This window comes from Saccopteryx leptura, chromosome 2 (assembly GCF_036850995.1).
Source record: "Saccopteryx leptura isolate mSacLep1 chromosome 2, mSacLep1_pri_phased_curated, whole genome shotgun sequence".
In the NCBI taxonomy this organism is placed as follows: domain Eukaryota; kingdom Metazoa; phylum Chordata; class Mammalia; order Chiroptera; family Emballonuridae; genus Saccopteryx; species Saccopteryx leptura.
This window is the reverse complement of record NC_089504.1, coordinates 35,975,198-35,993,376: the sequence shown is the minus strand read 5'-3', so window position 1 is coordinate 35,993,376 and position 18,179 is coordinate 35,975,198. Positions and strand designations below refer to the sequence as shown.

The 18,179-nt window shown below is 43.1% G+C and overlaps 1 protein-coding gene across 6 annotated transcripts in view; it reads right to left on the bottom strand.

Annotated features, from left to right (window-relative positions):
* ZBTB5 (zinc finger and BTB domain containing 5) overlaps positions 1 to 17,260 on the bottom strand; it is a 32,476-nt gene extending 15,216 nt beyond the window's left edge. For 3 of the 6 annotated variants that reach the window (XM_066367643.1, XM_066367644.1, XM_066367646.1), the window contains exon 1: positions 7,799 to 7,967. The gene's annotated coding sequence lies outside the window, so the exon portion shown is untranslated. Of the gene's footprint in view, positions 1 to 7,211; positions 7,346 to 7,798; positions 7,968 to 8,874; positions 8,920 to 17,198 lie in introns of those variants that run through there. The other 3 variants (XM_066367645.1, XM_066367647.1, XM_066367648.1) reach the window with 3 other exon arrangements.
* Positions 17,261 to 18,179: the final 919 nt, after the last annotated feature.

The following is an 18,179-nucleotide window of genomic DNA, read 5'->3' as shown; positions in this document are numbered from 1 at the left end:
ACCAGGGGCGACGCTCTGCCCACCAGGGGGCGATGCTCTGCCCCTCCGGGGCGTCGCTCTGCCGCGACCAGAGCCACTCTAGCGCCTGGGGCAGAGGCCAAGGAGCCATCCCCAGCGCCCGGGCCATCTTTGCTCCAATGGAGCCTTGGCTGCGGGAGGGGAAGAGTGAGACAGAGAGGAAGGAGGGGGTGGGGGTGGAGAAGCAAATGGGCGCTTCTCCTGTGTGCCCTGGCCGGGAATCGAACCCGGGTCCCCCGCACGCCAGGCCGACGCTCTACCGCTGAGCCAACCGGCCAGGGCCTGGCTTACTATTTTTAATGTGATTAAATTGTTTTCAATTTTAATGTCTGGTATGTTAAATACTGATAGCTATAACTCACAAGAAAGCTCTTCAGACTCATTAATAATTTTTAAATGGCCTGACCTGTGGTGGCGCAGTGGATAAAGTGTCGACCTGGAAACGCTGAGGTCGCCAGTTCGAAACCCTGGGATTGCCTGGTCAAGGCACATATGGGAGTTGATGCTTCCAGCTCCTTCCCCCCTTCTCTCTCTCTCTGTCTCTCCTCTCTGTCTCTCCCTCTCCTCTCTAAAATGAATAAATAAAACAAAATTTTTTTAAATAATTGTTAAATGTGTTAAGAATTCCTGAAATTAAAAGTTTGGAAACCACTAACACAAACAAGTTTCATAAATGGAAAATGCATGTATGTGAAATCTCCTTCTTCAAATATATAGGATAAATGAGCCTTTAGTGTAGACCTTTCATTGCCTTTTAACTGACAAATCAAGAAATATATATATATATATATATTGTGTGTGTGTGTGTGTGTGTGACAGAGAGAGAGTCAGAAGAGAGAGGGACAAATAGGGACAGACAGGAAGGGAGAGAGACAAGAAACATCATTCTTCGTGCGGTTCCTTAGTTGTTCATTGATAGCTTTCTCTTATGTGCTTTGACGGGGGGGGGGGGGGGGACAGGGGGACTACAGCAGACGGAGTGACCCCTTGCTAGAGCCAGCGACCTTGGGCTCAAGCTGGTGAGCCTTGCTCAAACCCGATGAGCCTGCACTCAAGCTGGCGACCTCGGGGTCTCGAACCTGGGTTCTCCACATCCCAGTCTGACACTCTATCCACTGCACCACCGCCTGGTCAGGCCAAGAAATATATACATTTCTTTTTCTTTTCTTTTTTTTTTTTTTTACAGAGACAGAGAGAGAGTCAGACAGAGGGATCGACAGGAACAGACAGACAGGAATGGAGAGATGAGAAGCATCAATCATTAGTTTTTCATTGCGCATTGCAACACCTTAATTGTTCATTGATTTTCTCATACGTGCCTTGACCGCGGGCCTTCAGCAGACCGAGTAACCATAACCCCTTGCTCGAGCCAGTGACCTTGGGCTCAAGCTAGTAAGCTTTTGCTCAAACTAGATGAGCCCTCGCTCAAGCTGGCGACCTCAGGGTCTCGAACCTGGGTCTTCCACATCCCAGTCCGACACTCTATCCACTGCACCACCGCCCAGTCAGGCAGAAATATATTTCTTAATGAATAAAACTACTTTATAAAAAAAAAAAAAAGTCTTGCCAGAGCTTTGAAGACACTATTGATGGTGTCTTTCCAGTAGAAAAAAATAAAAAATAGATATAATTCATTTTTATATCTAGTTTACTTTCAAAGTAGTATATTCTTTCATTCTGAATCAGTTATCAAATCAATAGTATACAGCAAGCAACTAATAGTTTACCTGCTGAATTGCTTTTGACATTCTACTCAAAATAAAAAGTAAAATTTATGTTACTAAATGTGTTAAGATTTTTGTACCATCTGTGGGTCCCTCTCAGAACTGAACACCAAAATAGTGGTTTTCTTCTCTTTATCCATCCTCAAATTCTCTCTGCCTTAGAGACCAAAACAGGACTAAACAATTGATGGTCTTGCATTTTTAGAGGAAGACTGTTGACTGGATTTTAAATTGTAAGCAACCAATTAAGATGTAAAATCAATTACACCCATTAACAACAACATGTTCAGAAGAAAAGGGGGAGCAATTCACCCTAGTCATTTTAAACTTAATAAACTGGAAATAAAGCATTTGTAAACTTGTTATCAAGTACACAATGTAAAAAACTACCAAGTTTAATTTCTAAAAGCAGACTCACCACTCAAACATCCTTTAAAGTTAGTAAAGAAACAAAACACTTTAATTTCCATTTATATAAGAAAAAAAAGGATCACTTTCAATAAGATTCCTTAAATAACAAACTTTTTTCAGAGTAGAAAAATTTGAGAAATTGATTATAATTAGTGAGTTAATTATGTACAAAAGTCTTTTAAGCATACCAAATGTCATTAAATCTTAGATGCCCGTGATTATAAGATGAAATGTTTAGGAAAGGAAAAAAACCCTGTCAATTAGGCTACAGTAGAATGCTTATTATTGGCATCCTGTCATCAAGATTAAAATGGATCCTGACCAGGCGGTGGCACAGTGGATAGAGCGTCGGAACTGGGATGCGGAAGACCTAGGTTCAAGACCGTAAGGTGGCCAGCTTGAGTGCGGGCTCATCTGGTTTGAGCAAAGCTCACCAGCTTGGACCCAAGGTCACTGGCTTGAGTGAGGGGTTACTCGATCTGATGAAGGCCCATGGTCAAGGCACATATGAATAGAAAGCAATCAATGAACTAAGGTGTCGCAACGAAAAACTGATGATTGATGCTTCTCATCTCTTTCCGTTCCTGCCTGTCTGTCCCTATTTGTCCCTCTCTCTGTCTCTGTAAAAAAAAAAAAAAAAAAAAAAATTAAAATGGAGCCCTGGCCAGATAGCTTGGTTGGTTATAGCTTCCTTCTGGTATGCAAAGGTTGCCAATTTGATCCCCAGTTAAGGGCACATACAGAAACAGATTGATGTTTCTTTCTCTCTCTCCCCCTAAAATAATTTTTTTAAAACGATTAAGATGGGGGCCCTGGCTGGTTGGCTTAGCAGTAGAGCGTCAGCCCAGCGTGTGGAAGTCCCGGGTTCAATTCCCTGTCAGGGCACACAGGAGAAGTGCCTATCTGCTTCTCCACCCTTTCCCCTCTCCTTTCTTTCTATCTCTCTCTTCCCCTCTCGTAGCCAAGGCTCCATTGGAGCAAAGTTGGCCCGGGCACTGAGGATGGCTCCATGGCCTCTGCCCCAGGCACTAGAATGGTTCCGACTGCAATGGAGCAACACCCCAGAGGGGCTGAGCATCGCCCCCTGGTGGGCATGCCAGGTGGATCCCAGTCGGGCACATGAGGGAATCTGTCTGCCTGCCTCCCCCGGGCTTCTCACTTCAAAAAAATACAAAAATAAATAAATAAATAAATAAATTAAAATGGGCACGGGCACAAAATTGTTTTCGAATCAAGGAAATACCAGAATCTTAAACATACTCAAATATGTTAAAAGATCAGAAGGAGGCACTGGCCGGTTGCCTCAGTGGTAAAGCTTCAGCCAATGTGTATAAGTCCCAGGTTTGATTCCTGGTCAGGGCAACCATCTGCTTCTCCACCCCTCCTCTTTCTTCCTCTCTCTCCCCCTCCCAAGGCTTGAATGGCACCACATCCTCTGGCGCTGAGGATGGCTCCATGGCCTGGCCTCAGGCGCTAAAATAGCTCAGTTGCCCAGCAATAGAGCAGCGGCCCATGATGCATAGAGCATCACCAGGGTAGGGGCTTGCCGGGTGGATTCCAGTCACGACGTATGCAGATGTCTGTCTCTCTGCCTCCCTACTCTCACTTAAAAAAAAAAAAAAAAAAAAAAAAAAAAAAAATATATATATATATATATATATATATATATATATATATATATATGCCTGACCTGTGGTGGCACAGTAGATAAAGCGTCGACCTGGAAACGCTGAGGTCGCCGGTTCAAAGCCCTGGGCTTGCCTGGTCAAGGCACATATGGGAGTTGATGCTTCCTGTTCCTCCCCCCTTCTCTCTCTCTCTCTGCCTCTCTCTCATCTCTAAAATGAATAAATATATATATATATATATCAGAAAGAAAATTATCTATAGACAAAATGTAATCTAGAATACTAAGAAAGTTATATATGCCTAGTATATTACAATACAATGCTCCAACACAATTCCTAAAATGTTTGAACTGTCAAAAAGATAATCAGCCTGACCAGGCAGTGGCGCAGTGGATAGAGCATCAGACTGGGACACAAAGGACCCAGGCTCAAAACCCTGAGGTCACTAGCTTGAGCGCAACCAAGGTCGCTGGCTTGAGCAAGGGTTCACTTGGTCTGCTATAGCCCCCCAGTCAAGGCATATATGAGAAAGCAATCAATGAACAACTAATATGCTACAACGAAGGATTGATGCTTCTCGTCTCTTTCCCTTCCTGTCTGTCCTTATCTGTCCCTCTCTGTCTCTGTCACAAAAAAAATTAAATTAAATTAAATTAAAACAAAAAACCCCACCTCTTTAATACAAAAAAGATAAATCAAAGCTTTTAGCAAATATATGCATAATTAACAAAATTAAAGTCACCCTCCCCCTAATTGGTCTTGAGATTAAAAACCACTATTTAGTGATGAAAATAATGAAAACTATAAAGAGCAACGGTGCACTCAGAAACAGTTGGTCTTTTAGCATCAGCAATGTTCACTGCATACTCAGACAGAAGGTGCAGTGTAGTGTTATATCCTTCCCACCTGCTACACCAACAAAAATTAGCTCTAATGGACAACAACCATATTTGAGAAATGTTAAGTACAGTCAATGAGAGAGAAATCATATTCTTAAAACTGACACAGGAAGGGAATTATTTGTTAAAATAAATTTACACGCCTGACCAGGCGGTGGCGCAGTGGATAGAGCGTCGAACTGGGATGCGGAAGACCCAGGTTCGAGACCCTGAGGTTGCCAGCTTGAGCGCAGGCTCATCTGGTTTGAGCAAAAAGCTCACCATCTTGGACCCAAGGTTGCTGGCTCGAGCAAGGGGTTACTCGGCCTGCTGAAGCCCGTGGTCAAGGCACATATGAGAAAGCAATCAATGAACAACTAAGGTGTCACAACGAAAAACTGATGATTGATGCTTCTCATCTCAATCCGTTCCTATCTGTCTGTCCCTATCCCTCTCTCTGACTCTCTCTGTCCCTGTAAAAATAAAAAAATAAAAAATTTACACTGTTTAAAAAGTTGAAAGCTAACATTGAAGCAATACATTGGGTTTTTCTTTCCCCTCCCCCAAAATAAATTAAGGCAGATTCAAGAGTCTGTGTCAGCAATACAAGCGTTGTCATATCTGATGGCACATACAAGTCTCACCCACACAGAAGAACTCAATACAATTCATGCTAAGTACTTTAAATACTTTAAATACTAAAACATTTACAGGCACTCTGTATCCAAGTGATTTTTAAAAATTACTTCAACTTCTCATGAAACTCTTGTAACAAAGTCCCTTTGGAAAGTGCCGACCCCTAAATTTAGAACATTCTATTATAACAGTGGCCCCCAACCCCCAGGCCGCGGACCGGTACTGGTCCATGGGCCATTTGGTACCGGTCTGCAGAGAAAGAATAAATAACTTACATTATTTCCGTTTTATTTATATTTAAGTCTGAACGATGTTTTATTTTTTAAAAATGACCAATTCCCTCTGTTACATCCGTCTAAGACTCACTCTTGATGTTTGTCTCGGTCACGTGATACATTTATCCGTCCCACCCTCAAGGCCGGTCCGTGAAAATATTTTCTGACATTAAACCGGTCCGTGGCCCAAAAAAGGTTGGAGACCACTGTATTATAAGATGCTTTTCTTCCAAATCTTATTACCACTTTCAGAATTTTCCTAGACACTTCAATTAACCAGAAGACAACCTGCCAGTATCTCTAGCTAACTACACTATGTTTGGGCACAATGTTTAGCAGAAAAAAAAAGGCAGATCAGAAAATAACTTGATTTCAGGACTCTAAAAAATCTTCTGCATTTACTCTGCAAAATCCAATGATCCACAACAAGTCTCCAAACCAATCAGTCTTAACTGACAGGTCATCAAGCTGACTGAGGCCAGGCCAGTCTTCCCAAGTTTACTGGGATTTCCAGAGGGGGTTAAAGCAATAATGGGAAGCCTTCACTTCTTTTTGGGACTTTCCTCTAATAAAATTCTCTTTCTTCTCTTCCCACCTTCTCCCCCCTCCCCCTCTTCTCTTTTATCTTAAGACCAAACACCTTCACTGAAAATCCTAAGACTTTAACATATGAAAAGCAAGTTCTCCAGAAAAGAGACACCCAGTTCACCTTTTAAAAATTATCTAAGGCACAACAGCCCATACAAAAATAAATCATTGATGAGGGAGGCACAGCATTCTCCTCAACCTCTAAAGAAAGATCATAGTATATGCAGTATCTTCTATTCACAACAACTGAAAAGTACAGGTTGGGACAAAGGTAGGTTTACACTTGTTCTTATGGAAAATACAACAATAAAAAATAACACACAAAAAACTCTTTTGCGATCCTGGCTGACTGGCTCAGTGGTAGAGCGTTGGGCCGGCGTGTGGAAGTCCCGGGTTCGATTCCGGCCAGGGCACACAGGAAAGGCACCCATCTGCTTCTCCACCCTTCTCCCTCTCCTTTCTCTCTATCTCTCTCTTCCCCTCCCGCAGCCAAGGCTCCACTGGAGCAAAGTTGGCCCCAGTGCTGAGGATGGTTCTATGGCCTCTGCCTCAGGCGCTAGAATGGTTCCAGTTGCAACAGAGCATCGCCCCCTGGTGGGCGTGCGGGGTGGATCCCGGTCGGGTGCATGCGGGAATCTGTCTCTGCTTCCGCGCTTCTCACTTTAGAAAAATACAGAAAAACCCACAGAAACCAACAACAACAACAAAAAAAAAACTTTTGCATAATCACAACTGTATACCTATTTCGGAAAAATTTTTTGTTCAATTCTTGAATGTGAAGGGTTTCTCACTTATCTATTCATTCCAATTAACAAGCACCCAAGCATACTACTTAGTAATCAAGACTGCCTTTACCTAAAAATTTTCCTTCAAATTAGAATTTGTATTCTTTTCAGAAATTATTTTCTACAGTACCCTCCACCATGACAGAATACAGACTAATGTAATAACAAATGGCTTTTGGGGGGAGGAAAAAAACCTAATTTTCAACTCTCTCTTCAGGTATTTATAGACAAAATCTGCAAGGAGAGAAAGTGGAACGGCTGTTCTTACACGAAACCTGGATGTAACCGGCACTCAGTAACTGCCTATAAACACTTCAATCCTCAGCTGGACCATTCCAAAACACTGGCTCCACTCTCCCAGGGTCAGCCGACAGTTCCAGATTCCAGACGGACTTGGCCCTGCTGTGGTGAAATTAAATCCTTGTCGCTCAAGGAGACTCATGATGAGGGAAAAGGAACCACGCAACCCCAACCCGCGGCGGGACCGTAGGCTGTCGATCCGGAGACCTATTCCATCCCACCCCAGTAACCAACCTCTTCCGCCCGCAGATCAGAGGGGACAAGAGCCCCCGCCCAACCCTGCAAACAGACAGCCCGGCGTCGGGACACGGGGGACGCCTGCGCAGAAGAACCCGCCTCCCATCCTCCTTGCCCCTCTGCTGGAAAGGGTAACAATACCCGCTCAGAAAGGCAGGCAGAGTAGGCGGGGGGGCACCCGTGCGCGTCTGAGCGCTCCTCAGGCGCCTTGTCGCGACCCAGTTTATGCTGCCAGCCCAGCGCCCCTGGTGCTCAACCGTCTCCACGTGAGCACGCCGGCGCGCGCCACCACCACTCGCCTTGACAGGGTCGCCTCACCTGAGCGGGGCTCCGCCCCCCTTCTCTCTGGAGAAGGCAATGACCCTTCTCCGATCCCACTCGACAGTGTCGGAGAAGGCGGGAACGTCCAAGCCGGCGTCTCAGTGATGGGATTTCCTCCCCCTTGGGCCCACCCTCCCCACCCACTCCGCCTATCGTCCCCCAGCTCCTTCAGTCCGTTTCGCCTCCACACTCTGAGAACACCACAGCGGCGGCCGACAGTAAACGGAAGTGACGCAATGCTATAGCGCCTACTTTAACCCCTCCCCTCGGGCTGAACTGTAACCAATCACCAAGGGAGAGAGCGAGGGCGGGGCAGGAGGGCAGCCAGCCGGCGCCCGGAATCCGGAAGAATTTACTAGTCCCGAACACTGACCAATCCACGGTCCCAGGGGTCTCGCTGTGTTTACTACCGACCGAATCCGTGAGCGCTGTGACCAATCACCACTTGCCTTACAACACGTAAAACCGATACCAAACGCCTTTAAGACAGGATTCATCGCGAAGCGGATCTAGGTTTGGGCTGCAGTAAAGCTTTTGGGTATCACAGCCAATCGAGACCCGTTGTAGTTGAGGCAAGCGGATTTTTTGCCTAATTCCACCTATCACAATCACAACTAGTGGGAAGCGGGTCCTTGGTGTACTGCGTTCCACTTTTCGGAGAACCTGAAAGATTTCCTACTCTCCCAAAACCGGTTCTTCCGTGACCCCTAGCTCCTTGTCAGAAGAGAGTGCCCACACTCGCACCGGGTTAGAAGTTGAAATCTCACGTCGTAGATGTTGAAAAAAACCAAAATTCCAAGAATCTGTTTAGGATGAATTAGCCGAAATCCAGGTTAAAAATGTTGAACCAACGCTGACGGCTGATGGAGCCGATAGCGCCCCAAATCCAATCCCGGCGTGGCTTCTCGCAGCTCTGGCGCCTGAGGAGAATGGGGGCGAGTCCCAGCTTCCGACTTGCACATTGCTCCACATTTTGTACCGCAGGTCACAGAAGCCTTTAGTCTCCAAAGCGAACCCCCGCCCCCCCCCCAAACAAAATTGGACAGTGGAACGGTGGCGGACTTCTGTGGTACCTGACCGGAAATAGCAGTTCTGGGGCGGCCTCAGGTGCACTCTCGGATGCGGTGCCGGACTGGCCGCTGTGGCCTCCAGGAACCCGGGCACTAGGGCCGGGAGAAGCCCTACTCCCCTTTCTTTGGTGAAAAAGCGAGAGGAAAGCTCCTAACAGGCGCGAGAGCAGGGCGGGGGTGGTTGGGTTTGTCCGGGACAGAGAGAATCATCAATTTGTAGTTCCACTTAGTTCCGTTTAGTTGCGCACTCATTGGTTGCTCCTCCTCTGTGTCCTGACCGGGATCAAATTCGACTTCAAAGGGCAGGAAAGACCTGCTATCCACTTAAGCTACTGGGGAGGGCCAAGATCAAGTGATTTTTTTACTATGGCGCCAAGACCATTCAATGGAAGAGGGAAAGTCTTTTCAACACATGCGGCTGGGAAAAGTGGATAACCACACGCAAAATAATAAAATTGGACCCTTATTTAACATCATTTTAGGAAAATTAACTTTAAAAAAACCCTAAAAACCTAAATGTAAGACCTAAAATTATAAAACGCTTAGAAGACAACATAGATAAAAGGTTCTTGACATTGGATTTCGGAATGGCTTGGCTTTGACACTGTTGGGCAGATAAAATGTATTATGCTCACTTTGTTAAAGATGACGCTGCCCACGTGAGGCCATCGCCCAGGTGATATTAATGTGTGTTGGGGATCGTTGTAGCCTGGAGCTTGGTTTTGGGATTAAGCCTTTCCCACCCTTTTTGATGTGGGGCGGTACAATCCAATCATGCCTCAGAGAAGTGACTTTGTATTAGAGACTTCCCTATTTTGTATATCGGATTAAAGGTTGTGAAGCTACACTATAAAATAGGGGCAGAACGGGAACTTGCTCTCTTGGTTCCTGAGATTATCATTAGGGGAGAGAGCAGAGCAGAGAGCAGAAGGAGGCCACGTGGAGGAGGCCAGGAGAAGCAGCCAAGATGGAGGAGTGCTGAGTGAGATGCCAGTTTGTGTAGTGTTTGTATCTGGGATAAGGAAGGAGATGGGGAACTGAGGAGAATAAGGCTGGTGAGCTAGAAACCTTTGATTCTAGGAAACTCGGATAAGTCAGTGGCTTTGTGAGCACTGAATGTGAGTGGGTTTTGGAGCCCAGTGTGTGTTTTTACTTGCCCGCCGGGTGCAAGCTAGAATTAAAGAAAATGGCCTATCAGTTTTTGGCTCCGTTGTTTCTTTACCGACTGTCCGAATCCAATGCGAACCTGCAAGGGCCGGGAGACTGCTTTGATAGTGGCAGCCGTGCCTACTGGCTTTACAGCACAGATAGTGGATAACACACCACCTGGAATAATGAGGTCACTGGTTGGAAACCTGGGCTTACCCAGTCAGTGCACTTACAAGAAGCAAGTACTACAAGCTGGTGCTTCCTCCCGCTCCTCCCTTTGTCCCCTTTCTCTCTCTTTCTCCTCTCTCTAGAAAAATCAATAAATTTTTTAAAAGGTTAGATTTAAGAAAAAGAAAAAATAGACAAATTTGACTTCATGAAAACTTAAAAATGTTATATACCAACAGAATAAAAAGGCAACCCACAAAATGGGAGAAAATATTTGCAGATCATGTTTCTGATAAAGAATTAACATCCAGAAGATTTAAAGAACTAAAACTCAACCAAAAGGCAAAAGAAAATGTAACTCAAAAATGGACAAAGAGGCCCTGGCCGGTTGGCTCAGTGGTAGAGTGTTGGCCTGGCATGCAGGAGTCCCAGGCTCGATTCCTGGCCAGGGCACACAGGAGAAGCGCCCATCCGCTTCTCCACCCCTTCCCCTCTCCTTCCTCTCTGTCTCTCTCTTCCCCTCCCTCAGCCAAGGATCCATTGGAGCAAAGTTGGCCTGAGCGCTGAGGATGGCTCTGTGGTCTCTGCCTCAGGCACTAAAATGGCTCTGATTGCAGCAGAGCAACATCCCAGATGGGCAGAGCATCGCCTCATGGTGGGCATACCGGGTGGATCCCAGTCGGGCTCATGCGGGAGTCTGTCTGACTGCCTCCCAGTTTCCAACTAGAGAAAAATACAAAAAAAAAAAAAAATGGACAAAGAACTTGAGTAGGCATTTCTCACACTTGCTCTTAACAAAAAGGCCAAGAAGCAATTAAATAAGCATTTCTCTAAGAAAATATACAAATGGTCAATAAGCACATGAAAAGATGCTCACCATCTCTGATCATTAACAGAATGCAAATCGAAACTCCAATGAGATATCTCCTTATACCCATCAGAAAGACTACTATCAAAAAGATAAAAAATGATGTGTTGGCAAGCATGTGGAGAAACTAGAGTCCTGTGCACTTTTGGTGGGAATGTAAATGGAAAACCACAAGGCAATTCCTCAAAAAATTAAAAATAAAACTACTGTATGATTCAGCAATTCCAATTCTGGGTATATACCGAAAAGAATTAAAAGCAGTGTTTCAAAGAGATACTTGTACACCCATGTTCATATTAGCATTATTTATAATAGCTAGAACATGGGGGCAATCCAAATGTCTATCAATGGATGAATGGATAAGCAAAATGTGGTATACTGCTCACAAAAATTAGAGGATATTTCAAAATGAATATGAGGCAATAAAAAAAGAAGCATTTGATTTTTTTATTATTATACAAGAATATCAGAAAAGCAAACGACAAGTCAAAGAAAGTTGTTTGATTATGCAAATGAGATGCAAAACCAACTTTTATTTCATTGGTGAAAATGCACTATACAAAACACTGAAAGTACTGGAGCATCTGCACATTCCCTGACCTCCTCATTTTTGTGAGCTGTGTATATGCATACAATGGAATATTATTCAGCTTTAAAAAGGAAGGAAATTCTGACATGTGCTATAACATAGATGAAACTTGGGGACATTATCCTAAGTGAAATAAGGCAGTTACCCAGGCACAGCTGAAAAGGGGACCGCTCCCTTGCTTGCCACGCACATGTTGGTGAAACACCTGGCGCTAAAACATTCATAGGTGACCTGCTTCTGGGTGAGGGTTTTGCACATAGCAGAGAAGCTTCCTTTGTTGTGATCTATTGAAAGTCAGCTTTTGCCCTTGCTGGATAGCTCAGTTGGTGGAGCAGCATTTGGAAGAACAGAGGTTGCTGGTTCCATCTCCAGGTAGGGCATATACAAGAACAGATAGATGTTCCTCTCTCTCTCTCTCTCTCTCTTTTCTCCACTTTCTCACTTTCTCTAAAATCAGTAAGAAAAAAAAACCATTTAAAAAAGTTGAAAAAAACAAAGTCAGCCCTTGACACAAGGGTTTAAATAATAATAAGCCAGTTACCTCCATTGGAGCAAGGATGGCCTGGGCGCTGGGGATGGCTCCTTGGCCTCTGCCCCAGGCGCTGGAGTGGCTCTGGTCGTGGCAGAGCAACGCCCCCTGGTGGGCAGAGCATCGCCCCTGGTGGGCGTGCCGGGTGGATCCCGGTCAGGCGCATGCGGGAGTCTGTCTGACTGTCTCTTCCCGTTTCCAGCTTCAGAAAAATACAAAAAAAAAAAAAAAAAAAAAAAAGCCAGTTACAAGAGACAATACTGAATGAGTTACTAATATGAGGTACTTAGAGTAGTCAAAACTACAGAGACAGTAGAATAGTGGTTGCCAGAGACTTTGGTGAGATGGGAATGGAGTTATTGTTTAATAGTTATAGAATTTCAGTTTCACATATGAAACGATCTATGGAGATGGATAGTGGTGATGGTTGCACATTATGAATAATGTATTTAATATCGTTGAAGTGTACACTTAAAATAGTTAAGATGGTAAATTTTACGTTATGTGTAGTTTACCACAAAAAAAGAATGGTACTGCTCTGGCTGTTTGGCTCAGTGGTAGAGCATTGGCTCAGCATGTGAATGTCCCGGGTTCAACTCCTGGTCAGGGAACACAGGAGAGGTGCCCATCTGCTTCTACATCCCTCCCCCTCTTGCTTCTTTCTCTCTCTCGCTTCCCCTCCTGCAGCCATGGCTCATTTGGAGCAAGTTCTCCCCAGGCTTGAGGATGGTTCCTTGGCCTCCACCTCAAGCTCTATTGCTGAGTAACAGTGCAACACCTCAGATGAGCAGAGCATTGCCCCATAGGGGCTTGCCGGGTGGATCCTTATCGAGGCACTTGGGGGCGTCTGTCTCTGCCTCTCCTCCTCTCACTGAATAAAAAATAAAAGGTACTGGCATATGAATTACAGCTCTGGATTAAAACAGAGTGTCCAGAATAGACCTAAATATTTATATATGAGAATTTAAATTATTTAAAAGTTGGCATTTCAAAGCAATGGAAGAAATATAATTTTTTGAGATTGTGAAACTGGCAAGTTTTTAAAAAAATATATTGAGTATCTATGACTTCTTACCAAACATGTATTATCAAATTAACCAAATATTAAAATATTTTAAAAACCAAACTATAAAAGAAGAAAATATGGAACATGCTGTCCATAAAAACCTGTTTTAAATATAAAGACACGAATAAATTAAGAGTAAAATGGATAGAAAAAGACATTATGCAAACAGCAATCATAAGAAAGCCAGACAGAGCAGGTAAATGGACTTCAGGACAAGGTATGTTATGAGAGATAAAGAAGGACAATTCTAATGATATAACAATTTATCAAGAAGAGATAACAAGCTTGAATGAGTATAACTCTGGTAACAAAGATTCACATAAAGGCAAATGAAACTGTCAGAACTGAGAAGTTCTAAAGACTTAACAATATGCACCCTTGAGTGTGCTCTTTTCCATTTTTGTGTTCCTCATAAGTTAATTCTTGTGGGCAAAGATCATATTTTCATTCTTATATCTTCCAAAGTGCCTTGGATAATGTTAGAATGAGAATTTTAAAATATCTAAAAGTTTTTGGAGTGAAATTTGACAGTGTATATTGAGATTTTTCCAAGAGCATGCAATGTTCATGCTTTCGGAATGCCAGCAGATGGAGATATTATCCCAGGAAAGGAGGACTCTGCCCCCCCTCCCCCCATTTCTTACTTTCAAAGTACCTGTATTGAATTGGCAAGAAAGTATTTTCGGTTGTCACACATAGCGTTGTAATTGTTTTGACACACAAACTATGTATGTATGTGTTACACACATAGCGTTGTAATTTGTTCTGTCAGTGTTATGATTTTTTCCTTTTGACATTAGCTATCAGTCACATTTAGGTTACCTTAGAAGCAAGTTGTGCCTAATTTTGTTTGTAGCTGTTAGTTTAGGGTCAATTTTAACATGGAGTGCAGAAACGAACATTTTCAGCATATTTTACTATTTTATTTCCATAAAGAAAAGAAAGCTGCTGAGGCCCACAAAAATATGTGAAGTTTGTGGTGTTGATTGCATAACAGAACGCATGTGTCAGAATTGGTTTAAAAAATTCTGTTCTGGAGGTTTTTCATTCAAAGATGAGCCTGACTGGTGGTGGTGGCGCAGTGGATCAAGCATCGACTTGGAACACTGAGGTCACTGGTTCAAAACCCTGGGCTTGCCTGGTCAAGGCACTTATGGGAGTTGATGCTTCCTGCTCCTCCCCCCTTTCTCTCTCTCTGTCTCTCTCTCTCATCTCTAAAATGAATAAATAAATAAAAATAATTTTTTAAAAAGCTGGGTTTTTAAAAAACAAACAAACAAAAAAACAAAGATGACCAACGTTCTGGGCAACCTACTGAAGTTGATGATGACCAAATCGAAGCCATAATTGAAGAGAATCGTCATATAACTGTTCGAGAGATCGCAGAGAGGTTAAATGCACACAAAAATGGAAAATTACTTAAAATGTGTTGGACTCGCTAAGAAGCTCAATATTTGGGTTCTGCATGAATTGTAAGAGTCACTTAACACAACAAATCAATATTTGCAATACACATCTCAAGCATAATGAAACTGACCCTTTTTTGAAAAGAATCATCACTGGTGATGAAAAAATGGGTCATCTACACAACAGTGACATCAGTAGAAAAAGATCATGGTCCAAGCGTGATGAACCAGCACAAACCACATCTAAAGCTGAGTTGCATCAAAAAAAGGTCATGCTGTCAATTTGGTGGGACTACAAAGGTGTTGTGTATTTTGAGCTGCTTCCAAGAAACCAGACGATCAATGCAGATGTTTACTGTCAACAACTAATGAAACTGGATGAAGCAGTCAAAGAAAAACGGCCAGAATTGGCAAATCGCCAAGGAATTGTGTTCCACCATGATAATGCAAAGCCTCATATATCTTTAGTAACTCAAGGGAAATTATTGGAGCTTGGTTGGGAAGTGATGTCGCATCCCCCATACAGCCCTGACCTGGCACCATCTGATTACCATTTATTTCGAAGTTTGCAAAACTCTTTGAATGGTAAAACTTTTACAAATGATGATGACCTTAAATTGCACTTGGTTCAGTTTTTTGCTGATAAGGACCAAAATTTCTATGAGCGTGAAATCATGAAGCTGCAAGAAAGATGGCAAAAGGTCATTGAACAAAATGGAAAATATATAATTGATTAAAGTTTATTCTTTGTATAAAAAATGAGTTTTATTTCACACTATAAAACCGAAATTGCCTGACCAGGCGGTGGCACAGTGGATAGAGCATTGGACTGGGATGCCGAGGACCCAGGTTCGAGACCCCGAAGTCACCAGCTTGAGCATGGGCTCATCTGGTTTGAGCAAAAAGCTCACCAGCTTGGACCCAAGGTCATTGGCTCAAGCAAGGGGTTACTTGGTCTACTGAAGGCCTGCGGTCAAGACACATATGAGAAAGCAATCAATGAACAACTAAGGTGCTGCAATGCGGAACGAAAAACTAATGATTGATGCTTCTCATCTCTCCATTCTTGTCTGTTTGTCCCTGTCCATCCTTCTCTCTGACTCTCTGTCTCTGTAAAAAACAAACAAACAAAAAAAACCCCTAAAGCCCCAAAATTACTTTCTTGCCAACCCAATATTTATGTGGTTTTCCTCTTCTTAAAAAATGACATTGTGACAACTCCAGAAGTCTCTGAATTTCTGAATTTCTAAATTTATAAAACATTTATGTAAATTCTGCCTTTGATTATCCTGATTCTAATTTAACAAGGTCACTATAGGATAGGTGTTTGCATTTTGGTCACTGACTGAGTATGGCTCTATCTTGCACCACCCTACTTAAATATACATGTATTTATATATGTGTGTGTGTTTTGAATTATTGTTAAATAACTAAACAATATAGGGGTATACTATACAGTCCCCTACTCAACCATTCTGTCATTAACACTTTCCTTCTCCAGATAGAATCTGTCACTCGGATCTTGCCTGTGGTAATTCTGTGAGTCTTTTCTCTTATTCCATGTGTGGCAGTCTTCACTCTACCACCTAGTCATAAAACAATAAATTCTGAGGTCTTTCACAGACTTTGGCTGGTAAAGTTGTACCTTTAAAGAGAAACAGTCTTGTACAAGAGTGCTTCCCAACTTTGAAGTGCACACAAATCATCCAAGGATCTTGTTAAAGTGCATATTCAGAAGATTTATAGAGCTGGAGATTCTGCACTGCTAACGAGTCCCCAGGATGTTGATGCTGCTGGCCTGAGGACCACATTTTGAGTAGCAAGGTCATACAATATGTACCTCTATCAGGAGGGGCCAAGACACTTCTCTCAAGAACTAAAATTGAATCCTGTAGTCACTGCTATTTTCTTTGTCATCCCTTAACTTTGACTTAACTGTCCATATTTTCATTCAACCAAACAACATACACAGAGAATCTACTATGTGTAAACCTGTCTGTTAATTTTAACCAACTCAAGCATCTTGAATTCCAGTCCCTATGCTAGTCCCTTAGGATTAGTGATAATTCAGAAACCAGCTTGAGGAGGTTCCCACTGGCCTAATCTGGTAAAATACAAACATAAAAATAAGTGATAAAAAAAAAGATACAGGCCCTGGCCGGTTGGCTCAGTGGTAGAGCGTCGGCCTGGCGTGCAGAAGTCCTGGGTTCGATTCCTGGCCAGGGCACACAGGAGAAGCACCCATCTGCTTCTCCACCCCTCCCCCTCTCCTTCCTCTCTGTCTCTCTCTTCCCCTCCAACAGTGAGGCTCCATTGGAGCAAAGATGGCCCGGGCGCTGGGGATGGCTCCTTGGCCTCTGCCCCAGGTGCTGGAGTGGCTCTGGTCGCAACAGAGCGATGCCCGGAGGGGCAGAGCATCGCCCCCTGGTGGGCAGAGCATGGCCCCCTGGTGGGCGTGCCGGGTGGATCCCGGTCGGGCGCATGCGGGAGTCTGTCTGTCTCTCCCCGTTTCCAGCTTCAGAAAAATACAAAAAAAAAAAAAAAGGCCTGACCTGTGGTGGCGCAGTGGATAAAGCGTCGACCTGGAATGCTGAGGTCGCCAGTTCAAAACCCTGGGCTTGCCTGGTCAAGGCACATATGGAAGGTGATGCTTCCTTCTCCTCCCTCCCCCTTCTCTCTCTCTCTCTCTCTCTCTCTCTCTCTCTCTCTCTCATTCTCTCTCCTCTCTAAAAATTAATAAAAGTAAAAAAAAAAATAAGTAAAAAGATATATTTATTAAAAAAATAAATAAATAAGTGATAATAGTGGCATATTCCAATCTATTGAATAAAGTAGGAATCCACAAGTCCATACCGATATAAATATATAAATGAATAAATTGAAAGCATGATGAACAAGATATTTACTTAGTCTCTACGTATCTGCCCACAAAATGCTTATTAATTGCAAAGGGGAAAGAATAGCTTTTTTTTTGGTTGCTACCACTTAAACCTGATTGAAACCACTTGAATTAAGTGATCACAGTTAATATAGCCAGAAATGGGACAAATTGAAATTGTGTGCTACCTGATACACTACAGTGAAAACAACCTCATATCTGTGATATTCCTGCCAAAGATGTATAACCTGCAACTAATCAGTTGGAGACATTAGACAAAACCAGGTTGAGGGACATTCTACAAAATTACTGGTCTATAATCTTTTAAATTGTCAAGGTTTATAAAAGTCAAAGTAAAAGTGAGGAACTGTTTCAGGTTGAAGAGGACTAAAGAGCTATGGCAGCCCAATGCAACATGTGATTCTAGACAGGATCTTTTATGCTATAAAAATATTATTAGGACAGTTGATGAACTTAAATGGAGTGTGATGATTATATGATAGTATCGTATCAATATTAATTTTATTTTGATGGTTATATGTACTTACTTAGGGAACATCCCTGTTTGTAGAAAATATGAGGCATTGACAATGTACTCTAAAAGATTCAGGGCCAAAAAAAAAGTTTTGCACTGTACTTGCAATGTTCCTTCCTG